A 6,129-nucleotide genomic window follows, 5' to 3' on the forward strand; every position below is an offset into this window, starting at 1 on the left:
TTTCAAATTGTTGCAAATCTCAAAAAATTTTCTAATATATTTATTTTTAAAAATCCATGTGTAAATGGACCCATGCAGTTCAAATCCAGGTTGTTCACAGGTCAACTGCATAGTTCAGAGGTTGTGGTTTATCTATATAACGGAATACTTAAAAAAAAATTAGGTCTATATGTACTGACATGGAAAGACACTGTTAATTGAGAAAGAGCAAGCTGTAAAACATCATTATTGTAAGATTCTATTTTTGTTTAATATATATTCATAAACTATATTCATATATCCACATAATATAGTGGCTTGGAATTCACAGATTATCATTTGTGGTTTCCCCTCTTTGTGAACCATGCTGAAAGTCCATGGCATCTAAACATGTATCATTCTGCCCTATCATGAAAGAGCCACACCTCTCTTAGACCTCTCTGAGTAAAGAAGAAAAGAGCTGGACAGTGAATCTGGCCTTGCCCTGTGCTCCATCTCAGCATACCTGTGCTCTTCTCCACCAGTTTGTGTGTGTCCTCCTGAAGAGATATAAACTGAAGCCACCTATCTGCACCTGTGATGGAAGTAAAGATTATGTAAAGAGACCTCTGAACATGACTGAGCTAAGCAATGCTGTCTGCTTTCTTCCAAACCCTACATCCCCACCTAGCATCACATCGTATACCTTGAATATATACAATTTTTGTCAATTATACCTCAATAAAACTAAAAAGAAATTAGTTCCCTTAATTTTCTACAGCATGTCTATTTGATTTATTCATATGTGAAGGAAGAAATAAGAACTAAATACTAATCACCATGGAAACTTACTGGCAAACATCTACAAAGTCTTTAGCTAAAATCCAAGGAACCTTAACTACACCATCTACAATTTGATCTATTTATAGTCAGCTTTTAACTCATCCAGGAAACACCTGCAGAATTTAGGAAAACCCCTAACTATTTCAACCCCTACAATTGTTTAGAGAATGTAAAATCTCAGAATCAGAATAGGACTTAAAGATGATCTGGTCCAAACACCCCATTCCCAAGAAAACTAGAGCTCCAAGAACAAAGCTGGCTCAGACCAGAGCCCACACCAGACCAAGGATGTCCTGATCCCTGATCCCTGAGGCCCTCTCTGGCTCCCCTCTCCCTTCAGAAGCAAACGTAATGATCTGAAAAAAGTTGCACAGCTGCACAAATGGTAAGAGGAAAGCAAAATCAGGACTCAACTAAAATTCCACTTCATTGTAACACAACTTGGTTTCCCACATTCTCTTTTTCTTGGCAGTGTTAGTTATCATTGCAGACTGTGGTATAAGGAGGAGTCCCATGAGAAAATTCTTCCTTAGCATCATCTCCCCTAGCTTCAATCCTTAGCTATGCCTCCAGCACAATCAAAATCTACAGTGCTACAAAGTGCCAAACCATAGCTTCCTTACATATAGCTAAATCCATTTACCCAAATGCAGTCATTCATTTAACAAGTACTTACTGAGTACCAACTTTATAACAGGCACAGGTCTAGTCCTGAGATATAGCATTGCAGTTGCAGCTGGATTTATGGTTCTGTCCCCTTATACCTACCCACCTAAGATACTAGAGGGTCTGCTACAGCCATGGCATTTGGTAATACACTGGACCACACTATATGTAGGTATTAAGAGTCTTCATAATCATGTCTACTGCCTGACTTTGGAGGTTAGAACTAGCATTATTAGGTGCAAGCACATTTATCTGCATTGCCAAAACCCCAGTCAGCCCCGGTGCAGTAAAAAACAGATGGTGTGCCTATAACTCATGGTTGACACATTGCTGCAACAGATGCTAGGGATGTCCTTGCTGAAGATCTAAATAAATGGTCTCTAGGAATGAAAAACAGATTTTAATGCAAACAAAGATTGCCTAGAGATTCTATAAGATTTTCTATTTTACTTTATACCCTAACTAATTCTGTTTGGTTCCACAAGTATTTAGTATGTGTATATTCTATTTCATACACTGTTCTAAGAATTGCAGAAACAAAAATGGGTAAGATGTTTTCCCTTACCTCAAAGTTCTGCTGATGAGATGGACACACAAAGACACTGTCTGTTGGGAGCAGACCCCCCCAAAATTTGGCCATAAACTGGCCCCAAAACTGGCCATAAACAAAATCTCTGCAGCACTGTGGCATGTTCATAACGACCCTAACACCCACGCTGAAAGGTTGTGGGTTTACTACAATGAGGGCAAGGAACACCTGGCCCGACCAGGGTGGAAAACCGCTTAAAGGCATTCTTAAGCCACAAACAATAGCATGAGCGATCTGTACCTTAAGGACAGGCTCCTGCTGCAGTTAACTAGCCCAACCCATTCCTTTAATTCAGCCCATCCCTTTGTTTCCCATAAGGGATACTTTTAGTTAATTTAATATCTATGGAAACAATGCTAATGACTAGTTTCCTGTTAATAAATATGTGGGTAAATCTCTGCTCGGGGCTTCCAGCTCTGAAGGCTGTGAGACCCCTGATTTCCCACTTCACACCTCTCTATTTTAATTCCTCTAGTGCCGCTGGGATAGGGTCTCCCCGACCGAGCTGGTCCTGGCAACTGTCTATACGACACACAAAGTTCTGTGATGGAGGAATGTGCACGGTGCCATGGGAGCCCAGTGGAGTTTGCAAACCTTACCTGACTTGTGCAAAGAAAAATAGAGTACACAGTAGCTTCCTAAAGGGGGACCTGGATTTGGGCTAGAAGGACAAATAGGAGTTAACCAAGCAAATGAACAAATTGATGTTCCAGACATGAGTGAAGACATGAAGATGTGGAACAGGATAAAATACACATGAGATATAACAAGTAGTTTAGAATCACTGTAGCAAGAAATGAGAGGCCAGAGAGATTCCCAGGGCTGAGATCATAAAAGGACTGGAACACAGTAGGTACTCAATAAATACTTGATGAAAGAATTGGCTAGAGCTTTCATGAAGGAAAAGGTATAAGTATGTGGTTATGCATGTTGGACAAATTTTGTATGTCCGTTTTGTTAGTAGAAACAGGATATAATCAGTAGTATTCTACATCAGTAGAATTATAAGAACATGATTCAGTCAGCAAGAACTTGGCTCACTCAGCATGATAAATGGAGACTCAGGCGTAATAAAGAGGAAGTGGCTAGACAGTTTTTATATTCTTGTGACCACAAGAGAGAGAAGAGCTAGAGTGGTGTCTGCACAGACACAGGCTAAGATCATACGGAGAAAGATGAAAGGGGCATGCACGGGGTCTGTGAGCTTGAGAACTTCCTGGATATAGCAACCATCTCTTTTCTCCTATAGGCCATCTCTTTTTTTCATTTAACATAAATAAACCCAGTATCTGTGACTCCACCTGACCTTCTTCATGGCATCATGTGGAAGAAACCCTGATCCAGAAGGGAATAGAACTCATATTCCTGGTAGTTGTTTTTTGAGAGTGGGCTTGGCCCTTTGCTGCTACTGAAGAGGGAAGAGGATAGCCAGAGCTGAGAGAAAGAGGAGTCGACACGATCCATACTCTAACAACTCCATATTGAACATACTGAAACACACAGGAATCCTGGGCCAGAGTAGATTTCCAATAATTTTACAAAAAGAGAAGCAATAAAGATACCATAAGTACTGGCTGTAAATTCTAAAAATTTTCATCACACATCAAAAACAACTCAACAAGGTGAAATTTATTCCTTTTGATATCCCTAACATTAATTTCCTGTTCATAATTTTTTAAAAAAAATAAAAGGTAAGACTATGGAGGAGGGCAATCTGCTTAATTTTGCTGTGAACCTAAAATGGCTTTAAAAAAAAATTTTGGGGGTTCGGGCCAAGATGGCGGTGCAGGTGGTGCAGGTAGTACAGGCGGCTCATCTTGAGTCTGACGCTTTCCTTGTTTGTCTCAAACACCCTTTAAGCACAGAGAAAGAGGAAGTGATGGGGCTGTGCATAGGGGAGTTGAACGATGATCCAAGGAGTGACTCCAAATCTGCATATACTGGAACTGAAATGTGCACAGTTGCTGAAAAGGTTGATGTCATCAGAACTGTTCACATTCATTCTGTCATCATCTTATGACATTCTGGTAAGAGTAAGGATTGAGTAAAAATTTCTCCAGAGCAGCTGTCTGCAGCTTCAACAGAGGCAGAGAGGTTGGCTGAACTGACAGGCCGCCCCATTAGAGTTGTAGGCTGGTATCATTCCCATCCTCATATAATTGTTTGGCCTTCACATGTTGATGTTCACACACAAGCCATGTGCCAGATGATAGATCAAGGACTTATTTTTTCCTGTTTCATAGAAGATAAGAACACAAAGACTGGCTGGGTACTCTACACTTGCTTCCAATCCATATAGGCCCAAAAGAGTTCAGAGTATAAGAGAATTGAAATCCCAATCCATATTGTACCTCATGTCACTATTGGGAAAGTGTGCCTTGAATCAGCAGTACAGCTGCCCAAGATCCTGTGCCAGGAGGAGCAGGATGTGTATAGGAGGATCCACAGCCTTACACATCTGGACTCAGTAACCAAGATACATAATGGCTCAGTGTTTACCAAGAATCTGTGTAGTCAGATGTCAGCAGTCAGTGGGCCTCTCCTACAGTGGCTGGAGGACAGACTGGAGCAAAACCAACAGCATTTGCAGGAACTGCAACAAGAAAAGGAAGCGCTTATGCAAGAACTTTCTTCTCTAGAATAAAGCAGGAGACAAAATGGGGAAAGATGAAAATATCCAGTGTAAAGTTACTTAAGCTAAATCAATTTTGTTTTGTTTTTTTTTTTTTTTTTTTTGAGGCGGAGTCTCACTCTGTCGCCCAGGCTGGAGTGCAGTGGCCAGATCTCAGCTTACTGCAAGCTCCGCCTCCCGGGTTCACGCCATTCTCCTGCCTCAGCCTCCCGAGTAGCTGGGACTACAGGCGCCCGCCACCTCGCCCGGCTAGTTTTTTGTAATTTTTAGTAGAGACGGGGTTTCACCGTGTTAGCCAGGATGGTCTCCATCTCCTGACCTCGTGATCCGCCCGTCTCAGCCTCCCAAAGTGCTGGGATTACAGGCTTGAGCTACCGCGCCCGGCCAAGCTAAATCAATTTTGAAGAAGAAAAACTTGGAGGACTCATATCACCTGACTTCAAGACTTACTATAAAGCTATAGTAATCAAGATAGATGGTATTGGCAGAGGAACAGACACATAGATCAATGGAACAGATGAGAGAACCCAGAAATAAGCCCACATAAATATGCTCAACTGATTGTGAAAAAGTGCAAAAGCAATTCAATGGAGGAAGAATAGCCTTTCTGACAAATTATGCTGGAGCAATTAGACACCTATAGCAAGGAGAAAAAAGAACCTCTACTTAAACCTCACATCTTATATAAAATTTATATAAAATATAAAAATGTATAATGGACTTAAATGTAATACATAAAACTATATAACTTGGAAAAAAGCCACAGGAGAAAAATCTTCAGGATCTTGGCCTAGGTGACAAGTTCTTGGACTTTGCCCTAAAAGCACATCCATACAAGACAAAAACTGATATACTGGACTTCTTCAAAATTTGAAAACTTGTGATTTAAGAAGAGGAAAAGATAAGCTATAGATTGAGATGAATTTGCAAACCATATATCTGATCAATTTGGAATATATAAAGTGTGCTAAAAACTCAACTGTAGTCAGGCATGGTAGCTCATGCTTGTAATTTCACCACTTTGGGGGGCGTGCTTGAGGTTAAGGGTTCCAGACCAGCCTGGGCAACATAGTGAGACTCTGTCTCTACAAAAAAATTTTTTAAAAAATTAGCTGGGCACCATGACACACACCAGTAGTCCCAGCTACTAGGGAGGCAGGAGGAACACTTGAGCCCAGGAGTTTGAGGCTGCAGTGAGCTATGATCACACCACCACACTCCAACCTGTGTAACAGTGAAGCCTTATCTCAAAAAAAAAAAAAAAAAAGGCCACAAAAGCTCAACAATAAAACAAACAGTCCAGTTAGAAAATGAGCAAAAGACATGAATAGATGTTTCACTGAAGAGGATCTAGAGATGGCAATTTAGCATATGAAAAGCTGTTAAAATCCATAAGTCATGAGGGAATGCAAATTGAAACCACAGTGAGGCTATGACTTAC

General features: G+C 40.7%; 1 pseudogene; it reads left to right on the forward strand.

Annotated features, from left to right (window-relative positions):
• The first annotated feature begins 3,833 nt into the window (after positions 1–3,833).
• Positions 3,834–4,700, forward strand: LOC105502229 (annotated as a pseudogene).
• The last annotated feature ends 1,429 nt before the right edge of the window (positions 4,701–6,129 follow it).

Source organism: Colobus angolensis, unplaced genomic scaffold (assembly GCF_000951035.1).
Source record: "Colobus angolensis palliatus isolate OR3802 unplaced genomic scaffold, Cang.pa_1.0 Scaffold78, whole genome shotgun sequence".
Taxonomy (NCBI): Eukaryota; Metazoa; Chordata; class Mammalia; order Primates; family Cercopithecidae; genus Colobus; species Colobus angolensis.